Below are 26,113 nucleotides of genomic sequence, written 5' to 3' on the forward strand. Positions count from 1 at the left end.
CAACCACTGTACTACTGCTCCAGCCAATCAATTAAGATAGATTTCAAACATACCTCCAAGGGCCAGAGAGATAGTGCATTGGGCAGGACCCTAGCCTTGCACTGAACTCAGCAGGTAGAACCCAACCTGGGTTCAATCTCTGCACCCCCATATGGTCCCCCAAGTACCTCCAGGAGTAACACTTGAGTGCATAGCATGGAGTAAGCCCTGAGTATTGTCAGGTATAGTCAAAAAAACAAAACCAAAAAGTACTTCTAGATCTATCTTATTAAAGTATGTAATCTTGAACATGCAATGCAGGCAACATGCTCCAAGAGGCATCACACTGATTTGAAGCTACAAAATAGAGAATTTGAAACTCTGTAAACTAGCTGATTATTGGCTTAAAAATATATATCATTAAAAAAATTATATCATTTAAAAAATCATTGACACTGGCACTGTAATCTGTGTTAATTAGACCATATCCAAGTGTGAGTCACCTGTGGTATGCTCCACACCAGTGCCAACGAGTTCATGTTCTTGAAGCTTAAATTGTGGCTGGATATTCTGGCACCTTATGGTCTCATAGTTTAATTAGTCTCAGCTGTTCCTTCATCATAAAGTCTAGTACTCTCTCCTTTTTGTTTGACAAGTTCTAAAAAAAAAATTCCTTTTGATACAGTGACCAGAATACAAAGACAATCTACAGAATGGGAAAGGATATTTACCCAATACCCATCAGATAAGGGGTTGATATCAAGGGTATATAAAGCACTGGTTGAACTTTACAAGAAGAAAACATCCAACCTTATCAGAAAATGTGGCGAAGAAATGAACAGAAACTTTCCCAAGGAAGAGATACGAATGGCCAAAAGGCACATGGAAAAAATGCTCTACATCACTAATCATCAGAGAGATGCAGATCAAAACAACCATGAGATACCACCTCACACCACAGAGACCGGCACACATCCAAAAGAACAAAAGCAACCGCTGTTGGAGAAGATGTGGGGAGAAAGGGACCCTTCTACACTGCTGGTGGGAATGCCGACTGGTTCAGCCCTTTTGGAAAACAATATGGACGCTTCTCAGAAAATTAGAAATCGAGCTCCCATTTGACCCAGAAATACCACTGCTGGGAATATATCCAAGAGAAGCAAAAAAGTATAGTCGAAATGACATCTGCACTCATATGTTCATCACAGTGCTATTTACAATAGCCAGAATCTAGAAAAAAAACGAGTGCCCTAGAACAGATGACTGGTTGGAGAAACTTTGGTACATCTATACAATGGAATACTATGCAGCTGTTAGAAAAAATGAGGTCATGAACTTTGCATATAAATGGATCAACATGGAAAGTATCATGCTAAGTGAAATGAGTCAGAAAGAGAGAGACAGACATAGAAAGATTGCACTCATCTGTGGAATATAGAATAACAGAGTAGGAGACTAACACCCAAGAATAGTAGAAATAAGTACCAGGAGGTTGACTCCGTGGCTTGGAATCTGGCCTCACATTCTGGGGAGAGGGCAACTCAGATAGAGAAGGAAACACCAAGTAAAATGTGGTTGGAGGCCACTCGGGGGAAGGGTGATGCGTGCTGAATGTAGACTAGAGACTGAACACAATGGCCACTCAACACCTTTATTGCAAACCACAACACCTAATTAGAGAGAGAGAACAAAAGGGAATACCCTGCCACAGTGGCAGGGTGGGGTGGGGGGAGATGGGATTGGGGGTTTGGAGGGTTGCTGGGTTTATTGGTGGTGGAGAATGGGCACTGGTGAAGGGATGGGTTCTCAAACATTGTATGAGGGAAACATGAACACAAAAATGTATAAATCTGTAACTGTACCCTCACGGTGACTCACTAATTAAAAAATAAATAAATTTATTTTAAAAATTCCTTTTCGTTATACGTACCATTTGCTGGTGTGACAACTTTTTTAATATTTATTTTCTTTTGTTCATGATGATTTGTTACAGGCATTCAATATTCCAACACCAATCCTACAATTACACCTTCCCTCCACCATTGTCTCCACTTTTCCCAACAACCCCTTAAGTCTACCCCCATAGCAGGCCCTCAATAATTTATTTTATATTGCTTGTTATCAATAATTTGCTAACAGAATTATCAAAAAACATTTCCTTGGAAGTGAAGATTGTTATATCTCACTGTGGAACCATTAAGTACTTGTATAAGTGATTACTAAGATATATGACAACATTGTGGGGTACACTAGAGTGGTATGGTGACAACATCACACATCGTCAGAGGAAGAATTGAAACTATCTTTTCTAACTGATCTTTTCTGAATATTTTGTTCTATGCTCTAGTTTTATTATAGTAGGCAGCTGTCCATTTCAGATCATCAAACTAAACATTTTAAATATAGGGCTGATAATTATTCATTATAAAAGGATAGAAAAATTATTCTTGAATTATTTAAGACCATGTTTATAGTGAGAGCTACTCACTATACACTTAGTGGGCTGGAGCAATAGCATAACCAGTAGGGCATTTGTCTTGCACGCAGCAGACCCGGGTTCGATTCCTCCATCACTCTCGGAGAACCCAGCAAGCTACCGTGAGTATCCTGCCCGCACGGCAGAGCCTGGCAAGCTACCCATGGTGTATTCGATATGCCAGAAACAGTAACAACGAGTCTCACAATGGAGATGTTACTGGTGCCCACTCGAGCAAATCGATGAACAACGGGATGACAGTGATGACAGTGATGTTCATAGTATTTGATTGGGCAGAGTATGTAAAATGTTCACAGAACCCATGGGTGTCTCTGTTACTGTAACTCTGACTTCATGAGATCTTATTCTCTCATTTCTCCCATAAGCTCAGCATTAGAGCCCAGCTTTCAGAACTCTGCCAGATAGCTTTACCGCTCGGGGTGTATTTGCCATATGTTAGTAGCTAGTGTGAATGGTGACTGTTAAAAAGAAAATACTTTTAATCAGAACAATTTCCCCCATCTGAATTGGTGGGTATGAGGGAACTTTTTAGAACTGTTTTGAGTTTTTTCACTGTTTTTGTGTTTTGTGCATGTGTATGTATTCTTTGTAAGTAGATTTCTGAGTTCAGTGATTAGCCTACTAGCTCCTGAATGGGCTGTGGAGGACTCTGTAAGTGTGAAATTTGCTATCGTCTCGTCTTAGATCTAAATGAGGGATTCCAGCAGTCTGACCCAGCCCAAAAAGAGCAGGGTAATTGTGAAAGACTCTGAACTTGAACTTTTAAAGAGTTTTACACATTTCAGACTGTGATTTGAAAGAAGAAGCTGTTTTGTCAGGCACGCATGCGCTCTCCTGCCAAAGATACTGAGAAATTGAGCTTCCCTCTTCCAATCGTGTATTGATGAAGACACATCACCTGTTTCTGCCACTGCACTGCATTTTCTGCACAACATAATGTATGTTTCATGTCCCCCAGGCTGGCCTCACATTACTAATGGGCCTTCAAGCCTCAGAGAGGCTCTACTCTACATGGCATGATGTCTCAGCTGAAATTTAACTTCCATCACTAGCTTGTTTTGTGACCTTTGACAAGTCTCTTAACCTTTCTGAGAATCTCTTAACATTTTTCCAGTTCCAGTCTTTGAAAAGCAAGGATAACAATAGACACAGTGGTTGCCTTTCAGAGGTGGCATGAGGATTAATTAGCTAATGTTTGTTAAGAGCTATATAAATGCTAAGTATTATGATTATTCTTTACTCATGTTAGCATTACAAAATGTCAGTGCATTGAGTGGGAGAAGATGGGGTTATAGGCCCCAAGTGGAGTATGACTCTTTTACAACTTTTCTCTCTCTGGTGAAATTACTAGAACTGTGTTTACTTACCCTGGTTAATGGCTTCATTATTACCAGGAGATAGCAATTAGCTCACTTGAAATGATACAAATAAGTATAACTCACAGTTTAGTACAGACCAGAAGACTCAATGAGGGACCAGACATGAGAATTTGAAAATCACTGAACTATAGTGGGGTGCAATTTCTCCTTTGGCTGCATATATGATCCCTTGGAGTAAGCCCCACTCTGTATAGGATAAGGGAAACATCCAGGCAAACCCACACACCCTTCCCAAGAAGAACTGGGCTGTTCCTTGAACTATTTCTGTTCAAATAGTACATCCATTAGTCACTCAAATGTAACCTTCTTTTCCTCAGGCCTGAGTGTTGAGCAGGAGCAGAAAGATTTAAACAAATAAATATGTAAATATATGAACACAAGGAAGCCTTTAGCTTCCCATAAGGATGCACAGTAGGAGTAAACCCTAGTGGGTCTTCTTCCTCTACCAGTACCTGCATTTTCCTCTTTGGTTCTTTTGTTCTTAGAAGTCAGAGTGGACTCGTCATATAGGTTGTATGCATACTTTCAAAGCAATGAACTCTTAGTCTAAAATATTTTATCCAAATAAAAAATATTTGTATCATTTATTTGGGTATTGAAGCAATCATTTTAATAGGAATGTCAGGGCCTACACACAAGTATTAGTATACTTCCATAAAAGAAATATATTTTATATTATTGACGTTCTCAGACAACAAATACTCAAAGAAACAGAGAATGTGCTAGTATGTGCATAGTTGTAAGAATACAGCCAGACTGGAGAAGAAAATGAATCTGCCTCATATTGAAGCAGAAATAATATAGGCAGAAATATCAAAGGCACTGACTCCATTTGGACAAATGTTATATGCCCTTACTTACAAACAGGCACTTACTTACTATGTCTTGCACTCCCCCCGATTCTATTAGATTACTGGGAGTCACTGTGCTTTACAATTAAGTTACCTGCATTTGGTACTTGAGAATCCAGAATTCCACGTATTTCTTCCTTTTTGAAAAGTATGTTCTCACTACCCTTTCACTGCCCCCTGTCACTGCTCTCAGAATTATCACAGAAGGGCGTACAGAGAAGGAAGGTTCAAACCCTGTACTCCACACACTCTGTTTTTTTCTACTAGGGTCAATCCCCATCACCTTGGAGAAACTGAGGTGGGTCATTATACACCCATGCTTCCAATTTCCAGTGGAAACTTGCCTGAGCATTCAGAACTGAATATGAGACGCCAACAAATTGCACAGAGACTAGTATAATCTGATGCCACCACCTATCCCAAAACCCTCATAGACTGATAGCTATACCTCATTCCTAAATGTGCTTACATATATAAAATATAAGAAATGAGTTAAATAGTCACTGGAAAACTGATAGAAATGGAATGTTCTAGTAGATGCACATTTGTAAGAATGCAACCAGTCTGGAAAAGAATCTGAATCTGCCTCGTATTTGGAGGGTAATAGCATAAACAGAGATGTCAAAGGCACCTACTCCATTTGGAAATGTTTCCTTCCTATGTACACTTAAGTGTTTTGCTCTCCCCCTAAAATAATGAGTGGTGTTTGTCTTTTCTTTTCCCCCTATAGACTTCCACAAAGAAGATTTTATATAGGTGAGTATCATATACCAATTTAAGGAAATTGTATCACCATTTCAAGCTCAACAGGCACAAAATAGGACTCTTACTTGGCAATTTCCAGATTGTCAGAAAATAGATACAAAGCAGCTGAAAAGCTTGTATTTATTCATAGCCAAGAAAGGTTTGATTGTCGATAACTATGTATGGATTTTTCCCTACTGATTTAAACAAAAGGAAGAACCAGGATGTTTTGGTAATTTATTCTTGTATTCATTTGTATCTCTACAGAAGTAGAGTTAATATCATATGGTGCCAATATATTTTGAACAGAGTAATACTCTCAGTACAGCTATGACCTTTTCCCCTGTAATTAGTTCCAACTGAAATTAGATTCACTAAAAGCATGGCTCCAATTAGAGCTAAATCAAAACAAAACTCAAAGCTTGATTTCACATAACAAAATTATTGAGGAAAAAAAAGGTGGTGGAGGAAGAGGGGTACTTTTTCAAATTTAGTTCAGCAGATTGAACCAGATGGTAAATCCTTTGAATTTGGGAGAAAATGTGCATTAGTATACAAGCCTCTGTTAATATTTTCCATGACTCATAGGGATTTTGCAGTCTCACCTCGGTTGACCAGTTTTCCAGCACTGCAAGCCTCAAATCAAAAATCTTCACACTTCTGATCTAAGAACAGATCTATTTTCTTTAGAAGGAGGGAAACGATGAATCTTGAAACTTTCTTAGAAGTTAACATTCTAAATCAGAAAGCTAAGACTATTGGAGTTCCTAGAATGCATTTGATACTTACATAATCCAAATAACACTACATAGTTTCCTAATTAAAAGTCTACAAGCATAGTAGAATTTTTAAATTCATCTTCTTCTTCTCCTCCTTCATCTTCTTTTTCTCCTTCTCCTTCTTATTCTCCTCTTTTTTTGTTTTGGGGCTACACCCAGCAGTGCCCAGGGCTTACTCTTGGCTCTGCACTCAGGGGTCACTCTTGAAGGAGCTCAGAAACCAACCTGGGTTAACCGCATGCACAACAAATGCCTTCCCTGCTGTACTATCGTCCATGACCCTCAGTTAAGATTTTTAATCTGAAAAAAAAACACCGACATTAGTAAGCAAAAACAAATATAAAGTCCTAATTCATTACGAATGCTGTAAATGCAAACCATATTTCTTCCCTCTATCTTGTCAAAATTGTCATTGAACGTGAAGCAAGAAAGTCCATGAGCCAAGCTTAGCAAAACAAGGTAGTGAAAAAATTCAGGCTTTAAAAAATAAGATGAGGAGTGCATCATAGAGTTCTTCTAACTCCAGGGTAACGAACTGTAGCAACCATAAAGATGTGCTCACAGAACAGACTGCCAAAATCAGAGAACTATCTCGATGATGAATGCCTCTCATTCACAATGCTTATTCCAGGGCCATTATCTAGGAACTAAAAGAATTCCTGGCCCACAAGCATGTAATTCCATGGCATTGGATAAGGAAGCAACTTGATAGCAAAAAAGGGATAAACCTGGGCTGATGTCATGTCATATACATCAAAGGCAGTCACCTAGATTCATGGAACTTAAAACAGTTATTTTAAATTTTAATTTTTTATTGAATCACAGTGAGATACATAGTTACAAAGTTGTTCATGATTGAGTTTAAGTCATAAAATATTCCAACACCCATCCCTTCACCATTGTACATTTCCCACAGCCAATGTTCCCAGTTTCTCTCCCAACCCGCACCCTAACCTGCCTCGCAATTTTCTTCTCTCCCTCTCTTCCTCTTTCTTTTCCTCTTTCTCACCCTCTCTCTCCCTCTCTCTCTGCTATTTAAATAACTTATTTGTATTTAGTTAAAGGGCCATGATTTACAAAGCTATTGATAGTTAAGTTTTAGACAAACAATACTCCAACACCAAGCCCATTACCAGTGTCAATTTCCCTCCCTACCTTTGCACCCATGCTCCCTCCCACACACTGCGCACACCACAACCACCTGCCATCTTGACAAGTACATTTCAAAGACCAGTGGGTGCAGTTTAGATCTCATGTCTGCAGTGGTGTTGAGTCTGTGCTTGGACATATAGCAATCTTCCACATCAACGGTATACCCAGGCCTATGAGCCCTGTTCCCCCATTACTTCCCATTTTCATTCCCTCTCAATTTCTTTCTGTTTCTGCCACTATGCCCCCTATTCTCTGGAATTAAAGGTGATCTTGGCATCCCCCCTTGTCCAGTTATTCTATACACTACAGAGACACATAACATCCTGTATTTGCTTAGGACAGTTTTTGAAAGGAAAAATAAAACTAGATTCTTGAAATAAACACTGTAAAAGAATCTTAGAAAACATAGTAAGCTCATTAAACTGGATCTCGCTATGTGACACTGCCTTTTCAGTGGGAAGAGCACCTGGGTTTGGAAAAGTGGCCCTACTTAACCTTTCTCCCCATGACCCACAAGGGGACTCTATGCTTCCTGCCTCACTAATCTCGAACTTTGTAGGTTTGGTGGTATTGGAAGCTTGAAGGCTTTTTTTTTGTATCCACAAATAATTTTTATTTTTGTATTGTAGCACACTAGACATTCAATCAACAATATTATCTCCTAGAATGTGCAATATATAAATTATTCACATTCAAGAGAACAGAAAGCTTTGCATGCAAGAAACATTTTTAAATGTCCACCTAATTCTGGATCTGCATTTTTGGCAGTATATACCACTAATGTTATCCATCTGGATGAAGATGACAGGACACAACATGAACAGAACACACCAGGGTCCGTTTCAGACATGTGTACTAAATGCAACATTGGATTTTCCCTTTGGTCATTGGAATTCCCAGTGCTGAGGCATATAGCAGATATGCCTTCTAAAAGAGGGCATAGGTTTTTGTTCGTTTGTTTGTTTGTTTAATTTATTTTTTAATTGAGTCACTGTGAGAACAGTTACGGGGCTTTTAGGATCAAGTCTCAGTCATACTATGCTCAAACACCCATCTCTTCACCAGTGCACATGTTCCACCACCAAAAACCCCAGCATACCCCCCTCCCCCTCCCCCTCTGCCTGTGTGGCAGATGATTTTCACTTTACTCTTTCCTTACTTTGATTACATTCAATTTTAGACAGAAAACTCACTATCATTATTTGGAGTTTTTCCTCCAACAGTCAAACCTGTCGGAATGGCATCATTAGATTGTATGTTTTCTATTGTTTGTAACAAAGAGCATAAGATGTTGCACAGTCGCAAAAGCAGTCACCCAGTTTTGGAATTCTGGTATTAAGTCCAGAGGCATTTCTGCCAGCAGCCGCTGCATTCCAAGATTGTTTTCTGTGGTGCTGGGATCATGGCTGTTCAGGAGCAGGGGAGCTATTCATGGGCGACCACTTGGGGTCTCATTTGGGCAGGAGGCAGGGACGGTTCTGCCTCCCCCCTCGTGAGATTCCCCATGCATCCCATCCCATCACTGCAAACTCCTACCTCTCTGTCCAATTGGTTCGGAACAGTGGCGGGCGCCATACTGTCGCAGGAGGAAAAAGGCTAAGGGACAGAAACCCGTCCCCTCCTGGGGCTGCATGGGGCTGTAGCTTAGTTCAGAGCCCAGGAGTATATCTGCCATTAGCTGCTGCGTTCTGAGTTTGGTTTCTGTGCCTCTGGGATAATGGATGCTCAGGGGTGGTGGAGCCATTCCTGAGCATATTTTTTTGTATATCAGGAAAGGTTGCACAGCTGCATAAGCGGCTGCACAGTTTGGAGATGTCCCAGTCCCGCATACTGGAGCCGTATTAGTAGAAGCTCAGCATCGCCGGGGCTCCATCTGGAGAAGGCTTGCTGGCTGTACTTTCTCGTCTGGCACCCCAATGTTGTTGGCCCGGTCTGGGGACCGGAGCATTCTTCGGCTTGCGATGCCTGCTGGCCTGGCCCAGAATCTTCACTGTTGGCTGCTGCTGTGGCAAGATGGTGCCGAGGGCGGGTGGAGGGCCTGACTTCCAGTGGCCGAGGCAAATTGGAAACTGGTCTGGCACTGAAGAGGGCATAGTTTTATGAGCAAATATCACCAGGGTCAGTTCTACTGAACCAGGAGATAAATATGCTTCCATGTCCCTTTGGATTCTTTGTGTCCATCTAGAGGTGAGTAGATGAAAAGAGGAGTCATCATGCTGAGACGAGAATATTCTTGATATATAGTCACTTAGGTAGATAGATAGATAGATAGATAGATAGATAGATAGATAGATAGATAGATAGATAATAGATAGATAGATAGATAGATAGATAGATAGATAGATAGATAGATAGATAGATTAGATAGATAGAGGCTGCTCTTAAACAGTAGAACTGGGAGCATATGAGCATATATGTGTAACAAGTGCCATCTGGAACAAGTACTGATGTCTTCAAGTACAATCATGCTTCAAGTACCATCATGCTTGGCTCTGCCAAGGGTTCAGATGATTTAAGTATGTGGGTCTGGTCACACCCAAACCTTCCAGGTGAGATGGTTGAGAATGAGGTCAATTTAGAATGGCAGATGAAGAAGAAGAGGGTGGGTGCCAGTGACATCCCCAACATTAAATGCAATGACAGGAACTATAGCTCATCTCAGCAGTTCCCTTCTTTATAAAATTTCCCTCCAGAAAAAAATGGTCCCAGAGACCATGAAAGAATTGTCTCCTGAGCCTGAATAGATCTGCACGGCACAAGAATAGACCATGGCAACTGTGAGGAGACCTCACAGTGTCTGCCAGACCTCTTATTGCAATCCTCAGAAGAACCAAAAACTCCAGTTTTCAGAAGTCAATTGACCTTTCCTCTGATCTCTGCCATTAGCAATATAAATTATCAGACAAATCATGAAATGGATATAACTTGGGATGTGTCTAACTCCAATCCATCGGTCTCTGTCCAATAAGGGAGAGTTTTCTAGCCATATATGGTTAGAGACCAGACCTAGAGAGAAGACTCTACTGACCAGACCCATCTGTGCAAAATATCAAAATTGATAGTCTAAATTGATATGATAAATATGTCCTTTATGCCACGGCCCGCGCAGCCAACTTGAACCTCATCCGGAGAGAGGGAATGAGAGTTGAGTGGGCTAGGGAGGACTGCATGCAACATACGGCATACAGCAAGTTTATTAAAATCCAAGCAGGTTTATATAGTCTTACTTTAGCAATAATCAGCAGGTTACATAAGTGGCATAAACATTATTAATCAAGCGGTGCAAGCAACTTTATTTTTGCCAATATTACTTGTTTTTCAGTTCCTTCTTATTATTTCGGTTCCTTATCTCAGCCTTGAGAAAGATGGGAAAGCAGATGTGGCTTTGAGCATGGCCAAGGCAGACATGAGTCAATCCTCCCTTCAGCCTCCTCTCGAGTCCAGCTGCCAGAGCATGGTGGCCCTTTGGCTGCCTGTCCAGGTCAGCTGTCAGAAGATGACTCGCCCTCACGCCAAGTTTCTCCATACTCATTCCTGTTTACAGGAACTAAGGTAGGGAGTGCCTAGGCCTCCCTCGCACCCAGTCCCTGTTTACAGGGACAGAGGCGGGGGGGGGGGCGCGTCCAGGCCAGTCCCCAACACTTTATAATTTCTCTCATGCAAAAATAATACATTTTCAACAGAAACAGGTTTTTCCAGTCTGGAAATAATACTAAATAGTCTCTCTATTCATGGGTATTTTTGGAATTTCATGAGACCATTGTCTCTTAAGGTAACATAGTTAATATCTGCTGTCTCTCAACATTTCAATAAATGACCCTAAATCTATATTCTTTTGAGCTTCTGGAAATCTCACCACTAGCTGTAAATTCAATCACCTTTTTCCTGCCATTCACCCCAGGCTCCACTCATGACAGCAGATGATAAAAATAAGTAAAAGATTTGTACTATTCTCCAATATGTGTTTCAGTTACTCAAGACTCACTTGTGAGAGGCCGGAGCAATAGTACAGCAGATAGGGCATTTGCCTTGCACTCGGCTGACCCAGGTTCGATTCCCAGCATCCCATGTGGTCTCTCAAGCACCTCCAGGAGTAATTCCTGAGTGCAGAGCCAGAAGTAACCCTTGAGCATCACTGGGTGTGACCCAAAAAGAAAAAAAAAGACTCACTTGTGAGACTTCAAAAGTCAGTGTTATTTTCAATGGAGTAGTTAAGCCAGTGAGGGGTGACATGTGGAAGAGGTTCCATTTGTCACTTTCCTCTGCCTGTACTTCCATTCTGTTTTAATCTTCAATCACTCCAGAATGCAATGTTTATTGCGTTCTGAATGAAGAAGAACATCCACTGTCCAACACAGAGAGAATCCTTTCTTTTCTGACCACTGAAGGGAGTGTGCTCTAATAGAACACTCAGGACTGTGCTGCAAACATTGGCAAGAGTGAAAGGAGCCTGATCTATTAACTGAGAAAAGAAAACTAAGAAGTAGGCAAAGAAAGGAGAGGTTTATATGGCACTCTGCTAGAGGCCAGATACTGATAATTCCAGGGTATTAAAATCAAAACATACAAGGAGCCTGAGATATGAGTTTGATTTCTACTGTTTCTGAGTAAGAAACAGACTCAAAAAGATGAAGTCCATTACCAACATGGCTACACAGTCTGATTGAAGAGTATCAGATAACTCTATCATTAAAGCATAGAATTTCCCAAAATATAGTGCGTCCGTTCTCTAGTTCGATCTCAACATTACCCTTTCTCCTCCAGTCATTAGATATAAGAAGATATTTTAAAAGATGAATTTGGCATGGTATGGCCTTAAACAGGCAGTTGTGATGCCTCACAGAGATATCTGAAAATTCAGTAAAGACCAAATAGCACTGCACTGCACTGCACTGTTGTCCCATTGTTCATTGATTTGCTTGAGCGGGCACCACTAACGCCTCCATTGTGAGACTTGTTGTTACTGTTTTTGGCATATCCAATATGTCACGAGTAGCTTGCCAGGCTCTGCCATGTGAGCAAGATACTCTCGGTAGCATGCCAAGCAATGGCATTACAGTGCTACATAAAGACCAAATAAAGAAAAAAAAAGACAGTTATAGTTGAAAGGCTAACCAAGTGAATTTATAAAAGGTTAGCAGCTCTCAAGATGCTCTAGCGAGCCACGCTTACGCTTACCTCACTTCCAGGTATTGAAAGGACACCCTACATAGCATGGCAAGGAGAACTACAGTCTATTGAATCCTATGATAAGCTTTGCATGTTCAAAGATCCGTCTTGTTTAATCTGAATAACTCTCTCATTCAGAGGATAATAGTTTTGTCTCATAGCTTCATCTACCAGAGTCAAAAGGGAACTTAGCAATTAGAAATGTATGGGGACAAACATAAAATACCTTGTAACTGTGAATTGGACAAGTAGGGAATTGTTTCTGGCTCAGTATGAGTGGGCAGTAGAGGCTTGTACAGAGAGTCCACCTTGCCATCAGGGTCTCAGCGTCTCTGCCTCTCTGCTACACCAGGCCCAGCGTGTGGCTTTTATCCCTATTCTTTCAACATAGCTGCTGACCTCTGGGTATTGCATATACGTTGCAAGGTAGGAAGATAAAAGAATATGAAAGAGCCAAGGGTGAGCAAAAAAGGACCAAGCCAGCCATATCTGGCCCTTTTTATCAAGGACAAAAGATTTTTTTCTCTCAACCCTACCCAGAGATGAATCCACTTGTTCAGAACTACATCTCATAGTCATCGATATCTATATGGGAAGCCAGTGAGTTTAGTATTCCAATTTGAAGTACAGCCCTGAAAAAAAAAAGTCAGAGTGATAATAACTTAATATTTATAAAGTGCTTAAAATAAGACCTGACACATAGTAAGTGCTCTAGGCTTAAAAGAATTAAAAATCTAAGTTATGAGAGAATGAGAAAAGAGGACTGGATATTGGTATTCACAATATTGGTAGTACACAAATAGAATTGAGAGATAAATAACTTTTCTAATTATCTAGTTAGCAGTGGTCCTGTCATTCTTTCCTAAGTTTTCCTCATTACAAGATTCTTCTACTGTTCTTCTGTTATTACTACATAATCAGATCCCTGAAACATATACAATTTTAAGATTAGTTGGTGGCTATGTCTATGAATGCCATCTAATTTTCATGAGTGCTGCTTAAAATAGGAGCATTAGAAGTACCTACTTATGTCAGTCAGTGGAGTATGAGACTTTAACTATGAGCTTTACAAACAAACAAACAAAAAACCCAACCACCACCCCAGATGTCCTGCAAACCACATGGGAGACATAAATAAATAAATAAATAAATAAATAAATAAATAAATAAATAAATAAATAAATAAATAACTGTTACTGTATCACTGTCATCCCATTGCTCATCAATTTACTTGAGCAGACACCAGTAATGTCTCCATTGTGAGACTTGTTACTGTTCTGGAATATCGAATACTCCATGGGTAGCTTGCCAGGCTCTGCTGTGCGGGTGGGATACTCTTGGTAGCTTGCCAGGCTCTGCTGTGCGGGTGGGATACTCTTGGTAGCTTGCCAGGCTCTCCGTGAGGGGTGAAGGAATCCAACCCAGGTCTGCTGCTTTCAAAGCAAATGTCCTATCTGCTGTGCTATAACAAATATATACCAAATAAATAAATAATAAAATAGGAGTATCACTGAATCCTTCATGCATGCATGAGGCCTGTCCAAATGTGTAGAGAGGAGCCTCCAGCATGGCTACAGCTAGGTTCCGGTGGTCTTCAGCCCCCGGGAGCTCTGCTTGGGGTGGGGAGGAAAGCTGGAGCCCATCCCCTCCGAGAGGCCCCAGGGAAGACAGCCAGGTGTGCAGGCAAGAGACTCTCTGCCGAAGACCACTGGAACCTAGCTGCAGCCATGCTGGAGGCTCCTCTCTACACGTTCGGACAGGCCTCATGCATGAAGGTACCAGCAGAGGAATCCAGGTGTGTGTAATCCCATCAACGGTCAACATCCAGAGACTTGAAAGCAAGCTCTCAGAAGCGCGCAGCCGCAAGCGGCCAGCCGTGCGATATCTTTAGCCTGCTTCTCACTTTGGGAGAAACTGGAAGTCTTCTGAGAGTTTCCTGCCCACATGGGACAGCCTTGCAAGCTTCCCATGGTGTATTTATATGCAAAATCCAGTAACATGCTGGATCTCATTCCCATGACCCTGAAGAGCCCCCAGTGCAACATCGTTGGGAGGGCCAAGCCCAGATGGACTTCTAAGATCTCAGGGAAAGGATGAAATGAGATGTTACTGGGCCCATCCAAGAAATCGGTGTTTAACGGGCTATCGTGATTGTGATCACTGAATCCACGCTGCTCTCTTCCTCCTGCACAGTTCTGGCACCAAGTCGTTCCTCATGCTGATTTCTCAACCCAGGTACACATAGCTGCTGCATTCAGAGATGTTCGTTCCATTGAGAGCAAATGGAGCTTCAGGGACCAGTTTGTTTTTCATGAACATAGTCTTGTTGAGATTCAGCTGCATTCCAATCTTTCCACACTCGTGGTCGAAGTCGGCCAGCATTTGTGCCACTTGGCCAATGTTTGGTGTTATGAGAACGATGTCATCAGCGAAGCGGAGGTGGTGTAATTGCCAACCGTCTATCTTCACTCCCATTCCTTCTCATTCCAGTCATCGCATGATGTTCTCAAGGGCGGCACTGAAGAGTTTCAGTGAAATGGTATCACCCTGCCACACCCCTCTCTTCACATCAATGATCACTTTCTTGTAGAATGGTGAGATCCTGGTGGTGAATCCACAATACAGCTCAGGGAGGATTTTGATATACTGAGTTTGAACGCCCTGTTTGGCCAGGGCTTCGATGACCCCCTCAGTCTCAACAGAATCGAAGGCCTTCTTTATGTCGATGAATGTTAGACAGAGTGGCATCTTGAACTCTCACGAAACTTCAATGAGTTTGGTGACTGTGTGGATATGGTCTATCATGCTGAATCCCCTTTGGAACCCGGCTTGCTCGCATGTCCTTCGTCTAGTGTTCTGCCTATTCTATTCAGGATGACACGAGTAAACAACTTGTAAACAACAGACAGCAGGCTGATTGGGCGATAGTTGCCGCTGTTGTGGATGTCTCCCTTCTTGTACAACAGAACAGAGAAAGAGAGCAGGATGGAATGCCTTCAAGGGCGTTGAAGAAGTGGTTAAGAGAACAAAGAACCTCCGACTCCGGGCACATTTTTTCGATTCCACCGTTCTTCCTGCACTAACATATGCCTCAGAGACCTGGGCCCTACACAAACAGGATGAGAATGCTATTAGGGTATCCCAAAGAGGAGTCGAAAGAGCTATTCTAGGAGTATCACGTCTTACTCAAGTGAGAGAAGGAATCCGGAGTTATGACCTCCGTCGATGGTCAAGAATCATTTGACCCAGCAATACCACTGCTGGGAATATATCTCAGAGAGGCAAAAAAGTATAATCGAAACAACATCTGCACATGTATGTTCATCGCAGCACTGTTTACAATAGCCAGAATCTGGAAAAAACCCGAATGCCCTAGAACGGATGACTGGTTGAGGAAACTTTGGTACATCTATACAATGGAATACTATGCAGCTGTTAGAAAAAAGGAGGTCATGAATTTTGTAGTTAAGTGGATCAGCATGAAAAGTTTCATGCTGAGTGAAATGAGTCAGAAAGAGAGAGACAGACATAGAAAGATTGCACTCATCTATGGTATATAGAATAACAGAGTGGGAGACTAACACCCAAGAATTGTAGAAATAAGTACCAGGAGGTTGACTCCATGGCTTGGAGGCTGGCCTCACATTCTGGGGAAAGGGCAACTCAGAGAAGGGATCACCAACTATAATGTAGTCGAAGGCCATGTGGGAGAAGGGAGTTGCGGGCTGAATGAGGGCTAGAGACTGAGCACAGTGGCCACTCAACACCTTTATTGCAAACCACAACAGCTAATTAGAGAGAGAGAACAGAAGGGAATGCCCTGCCACAGTGGCAGGGTGGGGTGGGGGGAGATGGGATTGGGGAGGGTGGGAGGGATGCTGGGTTTACTGGTGGTGGAGAATGGCCACTGGTGAAGGGATGGATTCCCGAACTTTGTATGAGGGAAGCATAAGCACAAAAGTGTATAAATCTGTAACTGTACCCTCACGGTGATTCACTAATTAAAAATAAATAAATTAAAAAAAATTAAAAAATAATAATTTTTTTTTTTTGGTTTTTGGGTCACACCCAGCGATGCACAGGGGTTACTCCTGGCTCTTCACTCAGGAATTACCCCTGGCGGTGCTCAGGGGACCATATGGGATGCTGGGATTAGAACCCTGGTCGGCCGCGTGCAAGGCAAACACCCTACCCGCTGTGCTATCGCTCCAGCCCCCTAAAAAATAATAATTTTAAAAAAAGAACCAGAGATGCTGTCTTGTTTGCTAAGGCATCAAAAATCAGATGGGCCGGTCATGTAATGCGATTCAGAGAGGACTGCTGGAATAGAGCTGTTACCGACTGGATTCTATGGGACATCAGAAGATCTCGTGGCCGCCCACCAACTAGATGGTCAGATTTCTTCATCAAATCCCTGAATGAATGATTTGAGGCTCTTCATGTGCCTGGAGCAAGCAGATATCATTGGGCTGCACTAGCACGCAACAGGGACAAATGGAGATGTTACTGGCGCCTGCTTGAGCAAATTGAAGATCAACAGGATGACAAGTGATACAAGTGATACAAGTGATCACTGAAACACTGTATCACTGTATCACTGTCATCCCGTTGTTCATTGGTTTACTCAAGTGGGCAGCAGTAACGTCTCTATTCCTCTAGCCATGAGATTTTAGCAGCCTCTCCTTACTCATCTTTCCCAACGATTGGAGGCTTTTTCAGGGTCAGGGGAATGAGACCTATCGTTACTCTTTTTGGCACATCGAATACACCACAGGTAGCTTGCCAGGCTCTGCCTGTGCAAAAAAATATGAGTATTACAAATAAAGAATTCAGTTGTTTTTTTAAAAGTACGCCCATCAAACCAATTTCATTTTCTGGTGGACTCCTTGCTCTTTGACATGCGAGTCTGGAAAAAAGATCAAAAGCAGCATTTGCATCAAAGAAGTCAAACCTGGTCTTAAACTTATGAACCCCAGACTATTCTTGCAATTCTGACACTTAACTGAAAATCATGGATAAAATGAAAATGAAAGAAGTGCATAAGCCCCCACTAAAAATGATGAGCACGTAATAGTACTGTGGGGACTGCTTCTTGTTAATTTGCTAGCATTTCTGGGTTTTAACCCTAGAATAGTGAGAATCTTAACATGCTTTGCCAACTATCAGCAATATTTCATGTCTCAGCACAGCTGGTAACCTTCATTGTCTGACCTTTGATGTCCTTAAATGCCAAATATCATCTCCCATATACAGGCACAGTAGGTTGACTTCAGTTTATCCTATGTGGCAGAAGAGAGATTCAAAGATCAACCCTTATAAAAATTCATTACTGATGAATATTGAAATATTACAGGAAAATTAATCAGTATTATTAAGCATCAAGAGATTAATGCTGGCTTGTTCTATGGGAGACGGAACCAACCACTACAGAAGAGCGATTAAAAGTGCTGATTGAGAATGTTTAAATATATATGTAGATGAACATGAAAATGACTAAGTTTTCAAAGGTCAATCAAGGTTTAAAAAACAAAAATAGCAAGCTGAGTAGAAAGGATTCACTGGTGTTAGAGGTTGTCTGAGTCCCTTCTCAACAGTCATGTTACAACCAGAAAGTTCATATTGACTCTATGTGAGGTATCTCTTTGCTAATCAAAGAATAAGACTTGGACCTCTTTGCTTTCACTGAGACACACAATGGATCCAGTGGATATCTATGACTAGGTCAAGACCTTATGAACACAATCTAATAATTAAATCCCATTGCTTCCCCCAAGAAATTACTATTTTCTTTTCATGTGCGTTATGGTTGTTTAAGCCACAGTGACTGTTCAGTTTCTACTAACACAAAACAAATATTTGCTAATTGAGGGTAAGAATAGATAGAACCAAGAGGGCAATTTGCTTATTCCTTGCCAGAGTAAACTTATATCTTCCAAAATGCTTTCTTATAAGATATTTAGAAATTCTTATCATCTATAGGCACCAACATCATCCTTGTTTTTGTCACCTGCCTTCCTTTATATTATCAGTGTTGTTCCAACAGTGAGAGAAAAGAAGGATGTATGTCAGACACTCCCCAATCCATCATGGCTCTTGGAAAAATCTCCAGTTCATGTTGTGGAATCAGATATTCTCAATTTGAATATGGGTATAATTATTCCTAGAATGGCCTTGATCAGTATCTTTCATCTTTTAAGTCGGTACCCTCTTGCAACATACGATAATCTTAATAGTATTCATACCATACACCTGTGACTAAAACTCAAATAGATAATACATGTGAAATATTAACACCATGGTATCAAATAAATATTCTATAGGTATGGTAGTGGAGGAGGAGGAGGACTAGAGCTGTTACTGACTGGCTTCCACGGGACATCAAAAGACCGCATGACAGCCCACCAACGAGATGGTCAGACGTCTTCGTCAAAATCCTGAATGAACACTTTGAGGCACTTCCTGTTCCTGGAGCAAGAAGATATCATTGGGCTACACTAGCACACGACAGGGACGAATGGAAACGTTACTGGTGCCCGCTTGAGCTAATTGAAGATCAACGGTATGACAAGTGATACAAGTGATAGGTATGGTAGCTTTTACTTGAAGCAAAACATTGTATTCTGCTGGGGTGCAGAAGTGCATAAAATCTTATAGTAGATTTAGAATAAATTCATACATAATGTCACTCCTTTCAGGAAAATAAGTGACTATATGAATTTATTCCCAAATATATCTAAATGCAAAGATGATTCTCATGGACTCAGTGTGCATTTCTCCCAAAAAGGAGTTACATAGCTGAATACATCCTGGCCTATCAGAGTGGGAAGCAACTTCTCTTCCAAGAGAAGAAGATCTTTAGGGAATGTGAAGCCCCCTGTTCAAAAGCCTTGGCACACAAATGGGTATTATCAAGATGCCTCTTGTTAGCTTTTATAAAACCTCCCTTTGAGAGACATTAATTAAAATATTTAGGGATCACAGCTGAGTCTACAATTTGAGTAGAAGCCAGTTATTGAAAAAGGTCTCTCCTTCCATTCTGTTATTTATCGTTGGTAGAAATACCTCAGCTGCTGCTCAGCGTGCTAAAACAACACTTTAAAGATGTCATGCATTTCATTTCCCCTCATCCTGTGAGGACCAGAGAAATGAGTCATGGTGTAAATGTTTCTCCTGCAGACATTCTGGTATTATTCTCTTTTAGGAGAGAAAGAGAATTTCAAGTCTCCAAGAAAAAATCCAGAGGAAACTGGAATAAATTCCACATACTTGCCAACCAGCTAACTTGTTGTATTTTCTAGATGCCACTCTATCAAAGGGATCCATAACCTTTAATGATAATTTCACTTCTAGAATTCTCTTTGTAGACATATCTCCCATTAGCAAATCTTGATCCTATCCACACACAAATTTCTCTATTAAACTTTACATTTAAAAACTGTTAAGGGGGGCCGGAGCGATAGCACAGTGGGTAGGGCGTTTGCCTTGCACGCGGCCGACCCGGGTTCGATCCCCGGCATCCCATATGGTCCCCCAAGCACTGCCAGGAGTAATTCCTGAGTGCAAAGCCAGGAGTAACCCCTGAGCATCGCTGGGTGTGACCCAAAAAGCAAAAAAAAAAAACTGTTAAGGAATTTAGGAGTATCTTACAGTATTATTTTGAGGAATATTTCACAATATCTAACCAAATCTCCTCCAAAAATTGGCCTCTCCTAGGGTGCCTCCCTAGGTACATGGTTCCACATTTCCTCGATGAACACCATTCTTCCAGATGCATACCCCTTATCTGTGAATACAATCATCATGCCTTATCAGTATTGGTCTTTAAAAATCATTCATTTTATCTGTTCTAATTCCCACTCTCTACTGCTTTAAGTCAAGCTAGCATCATCTATGTCTCTTATGATGAGAAAAATTACATGAGGCAATTTCCACGAATCCATCCGTAATATTTAACAATGTATTTCTGACTATGTTGCTCCCCAGGGAGACTGCAAGTGTACTGGACACATGCTTTGGTTGCAGATGGCCTGAGTTCCCCAGGTCTTCACCATCTCTGAAGAACTGCAGGGAGCCACCTACAAACGACAGAGTCAAAGGTTACCCCAAGCGCCCACCACATGTGACCCTTAAGCCAAAATTAATAATAGTTATTATTATCAGAGTAAAAAGACTATAGTAAATTCCAACTTCATTTTAGTCTGTATCTATAATCACAGAAGTCACATTTCAGATAGAGAACATCAGAGCTCAATTTTCAAGGCAGACCTAATGCTGATAAGTGGGTGGCAATATTAGGGTTGGACCCAGGTATCCAAGGCAGAAAATGAGACCAGGAAGTTGAGCACAAACACACAAAGTAAGCTTGGGAATGGAAGGGACCTGCTGAAACTTCCTAAAATAATCTAAATACTCCTAATTTGTCTTAACTTGCACCAATGACAAACCCATCCATGAATTCTGCTAAAGGGGAGGGAAGAACAGATTAATTTCTGAAACCAGGGAAAAGATAAGATACTAATTCAGAACTAAAGTGACTTATTTATACAGATTTGATATGCTTGGTCAGAATTAAAGTAATTATAACACAGGGGCATGAGAGTGAGCGTAAGCTATCTAGACTTATTTTAATAAAATTCATACTAGACCTCACTAGCTAGTGGAAATTAATTCCCTGTTATAAGTTCCTCTTGCTCAAAATATATACAGGGTCTAGGTCGCAAAATGAAGACATCAATTTTATGTTTAAGAAGAGTTGGAAAATCAGAGACAGAAGGGGGAAAAGTCATTTTATGACAGTTTTCAGATAATGTCCCGGCATTCTCTAGCAGTTTTCAAAATGGAACAAAACAACAAATGTTCCCTTTGAAGAGAAGAACAATTACCTAGTTAAATTAAAGAGTGTTTTCTTCTAAGGGTGGCAATTAAAAATAGAGGGCAAGAAAAACTTGCCTTAGTCATTTGCCATCACCCCAGGGCTTGTTGATCAACTTTATGCTCCATTTATGTCTCTATAAATCATACCGTGGAATTAAAAGTGTGTGGCTGACATAAATATTGCCCATTTTGCAAATGAAAAACAAGGAGGAAGAAAAAACTTTATGCAAAAGCACGAGGCCATCATACAAAAATTCTTTACAATTATTATCTTTGCTTCACCACAGAGTAAGATTACTCTCTTGGTAGATGTCATAGAATTGAGGCTTTGAAATGGAGATGCCAAGCTGTAAATTACATTTCTGAATCAATTACGCCTCTATCAGAAAGGCTATAAATAACATGCAGAATTACCAGATGTGTAATTTTTTGTTACACTTGAACATTTGGCGCGTTTAGAATGTCTAAGTGAGGGACTTGGGTTAATCTGTGAATTTCACGGATTCATCAAACAAGACAGCAGAAAAAAATGTGAGCGGGAATTATGATGACCTTGTTTCAAGGAGACTTATCTGAACAAGGTCGACTCGGTATTTTGCCTGAGTTTTTCTTCAAAGGGATTTGGGTGAGAAATGGTTTAGGGAGCCCCGTGGTGTCCCGTTGGCTAAATTTTCAAAAGGGCTGAGCAAAGGATACCTTTGGGTTATTTGAGCAAAATAAGATTCAATGACGAGCCTTCTTTTCAATAGCTATCCACTATTTTGTCACCTTCCTGAGAAGTCAAAGTGAGAAGCTGCTGGACAGTTTAGTAGAAACAGTCTCAATATATAAAACTTAGACATCAAACACTGGGTACAGGAAAGAGCTGGCGTTGATCCCATAACCACAGGCAGTGACCTTAGCAGGAATATCCCTTATTCCTATGTCTGTCACAACATATTTCCTCCCTGTGGCAAGTTAAGCTTTGATTCTCCTTATTTGTTCAATGAGCATTTGTGCTATTAAATTTAGAATCTGTTCGTAATGGAACTCAGGGAAAACATACCTATTTATGAGAATAAAACCCTATTTTCTCTTGAAAACTGCCAAGGGTGTGTACACAACCTATTCTTTGTTACTTGCGCTAGAGTAAATCTGGCTCCCTCCATAGAATTAAGTAAATACTGTGCAACCCAATAAAATTTTATTAGTCAAGTCTACAGCTGACTACCAGTCTTAAAGTAGCAAGTGCACTTAGTTTCTACATAATTTTCCCTTAACACAAGACACTGGGATGAACAAGGAATTTGAAATCGGCTATCCCCATCCATATGAAATACATCTAAGATCAGAGTGTTTAAAATAACACACTGAGATTTCAGCCCCACTCAGACTTTCTGATCTACAAAACTGATAAAACTGTATCTAATGTCCAGCTTTGTTTTAAAGGTAAAATAGAAATATATTTGCAAAACATTTATCATAATCCCCTGTTAATAACTGGCAGTAGATGGAGAGGGCCTTAGCAACATTTAGAGACTATTTTTTGTGCTTGTGGTGGAAGGAGGCCAGAACCATACCCATCAATGTTCAGGGGCCACATGGGGTCTGGAATTAAGTTCAGGGTCTTGTTCATACAAGACACACGCACTATCATTTTAGCCAAGTCCCTGGCCTGTTCTGAGAGTTTTGTGCTTTTAATTGAATATGCCTCTCCCAATATTTTTTTTTATCTTCTCCCTACAATCATCTGTTCCCTGGGAGGGAACTCAGTCTGGGCTAAAATCTCAGTTCAAATACTTATCAGCTTCGTGAGCTCTGGAAAACATTTTTTGGCGAACTATTTTGAGGTCACATTTTGCACTGCCTTCATGTTCTCAGGTCAGGTGGAGATAATATCACAGAGATGATGGTTGTCTTCTCTAGTGTTTGTGTTCCGGTATAATGGGAAAAGCCTTCAGAATGATGACTGATCCACAACGCACAATTAAATGCTGCTTCTATGAATCCTTTTTAATGCCTGGTAAATCATTCTTCCTCTATTTCGTTGGCTTCAAACTCTTAACCATCTGTAAACTCTGCAGCACGTGAGGTATATTTACTTCTTCTAGTTTAAAAGATTACCACCGACTCTCAAATAATTGCACACACAGTGGATTAGTGATTAGATCCCTGAAGAACACTGGCAGATGCCAAGCCCATACACTGATCAAAGATATAGTCGGGACCTAGTCAGTGGGGATGCACCTTGAACTAATGAGCTAGGAATCCAAGTTGGTCAAAGAAGACACTTCTCCAAAGTTAAGCAAAGAGAAATAAGGATTTAAAAAGGGGTCAGAGTCGTGTGTGTGTGTGTGTGTGTGTGTGTGTGTGTGTGTCTGTGTGTGTATGGCAATTGTTTGGAGGAATGTTTTTGCAGGCCTCTCTCGTGCTTAAAAAGACCTCCTGGTATCCTGATTTTCAGTTATTAGAAAACCAGCAACTGTGCCTTTCTAAGAAGCTTCTGATAATTTGGTCTGAAGTCCTCAGAGCACCTTTCTTTGTTCTGATGAAAAAGAAGCCTCCAAGCACAATGTTTCCTCAGCCAGTAACAAAAAAAGACCTGTGGTTTGTCCTTGCAATTTCCAAAAGAACAAATCATGTAATTTTTGCTTAAATAAAAGTAGAGTTGTCGCATTAAAACTTGCGATCGCACTTGTCAAATTTACTGGTCCATGAAGATGTGCTAAACTATGGTTCAGGGCTTCAGCCCAATCCGGAAGATCCTACAGTACTTCAATAAATCTCTTGCTTATAGTTACCCTCCTAATAAAAGGTATGTTTTGCAATTTAGGATAATAGTAAAGGCTAGTGTCAAATTTCTGCATATAGGTAGAGCTCCTTTGCTCACGTGTGCACCGAACATTCTGACTGGTTCAAAACACTGTTTTCTTCTTATCTGGATGACAGCTTTTAAACAACAGAAGGGGAAACATTAAAGTCTTAGAATTTACTCTTTAAAGCATAGAGTCATTAAAATTGAGTCATAAAGAGGAAATTGATGAGGTCAAATCTCTCATTCTCATATGCCAATGGTGAAGTATGAGCAAAATAAAAAAAGGAAAATTGCAGGATTCCACAAGTAAAATATATGATACAAGTTCAGCACAACTCACACAAATTTGAAGCAGTGTAGGATGGTGGAAGAAAACATATTTATAAGCCAATGCTTAATCAAATGGATATTCCTTGACTATGAGACAAAAGTATTTCTCACACTGTAGAATACTGAAGTTTAAGGGCTGTGCAGCATAAATAACACATACTAGTCCAGAATTCTGACTTAGTTTTTGCTCTTAGTAGTTTCATAGAATGAAATTGTTCTAAGTTGATTATACCTGAAAAAGAAAAATTCAGGAATAGGGCCAGTGTAATAGTACAGTGGGTAGGGTGCTTGATTTGCATGCCAATCAGCACCAATCCAGGTTTTATCCCCAGCACCAGAAATCATCACCCAAAACCTTGCCAGGAGTGATCCCTGATTACAGCATCAGGAGTAGGCACTGGTCTAGGTGTAGCCCCAAAACTAAAAAACTAAATAAAAAATTAAAAACCCAGAAAGGATCGAATTTACATGCATCCATTTTTGAATTATTAAGAAGATAGGTTTTTGGAACTTACGGCAGTTTTAATAGTATGTGAATATTTTTGTATTATCTGAAGTCTCTGAAAAGTTGAGTAAATTTCACTTAAATGCTATTTTGATAATTGACTTTATTCTCAAGAGTTTCATGGGTGACAGGAGATAGAAGAAGATAGACATAAAGATTAGCAAATAAGAGCAAGCGACTGAAGTACTTTATTTCACCTGTATCTTTGATAGGGAACAAAAGGAAAGCAGTTAGTCTAATTCAGGTAGTATTATGGGAGAGCGGCTCCCAGAGGTTTTTAGATGAGGAGGTATAACTAGTGAGTAACAGTAGCATTCTCAATGTGAAAAATAATGCTAATTTGAGAAAAATAATGTAAATTAAAATAATGTTAATTTGAGATAGTAGAGCTGGAGCGATAGCACAGTGGTTGGGCGTTCGCCTTTCACGCGGCTGACCCGAGTTCGATTCCTCCGCCCCTCTCGGAGGGCCCGGCAAGCTACCGAGAGTATCGAGCCCGCGTGGCAGAGCCTGGCAAGCTACCTGTGAGTATTGGATATGCCAAAGACAGTAACAATAAGTCTCTCAATGAGAGACATTGCTGGTGCCCACTCAAACAAATCGATGAGCAACGGGATGACAGTGACAGTGAGAGATAGTACAGTGAAGAAGGCACTTAACTGGCACACAGCTGACCCAGGATTGAGCCCTGGAATCCCACATAGTCCCCAAGCCCTCCAGAAGTGATCCCTGAGCACAGAGCCAGGAGTTAACCCTAAGCATAGCCAGCTGTGGCCCCAAAACAAAAATAATAGTATTAAGTCAAGAATAGCATAATCCAGCGTGGGGTTAACTCAGGCTCTCCAACAGGTCGCTTCCTCCTCCTCAAGCTCCATCATCTTGACCGCAGAAAGTGCAGAGCAAAGGCAGGCCTGATGCCCATTGCCCATTGGGAACCAACACCTCACAATACCCACAGACCCAGGAGGCCACATTAGCCACCTTCCCCATTCAGAACCCTAAGAGGACAAGCCAGACTCTTGCTCTCGACTTACACTGGAGTGGCTTGGCTCCCCAAACC

This window comes from Sorex araneus, chromosome 8 (assembly GCF_027595985.1).
Source record: "Sorex araneus isolate mSorAra2 chromosome 8, mSorAra2.pri, whole genome shotgun sequence".
Classification (NCBI taxonomy): Eukaryota; Metazoa; Chordata; class Mammalia; order Eulipotyphla; family Soricidae; genus Sorex; species Sorex araneus.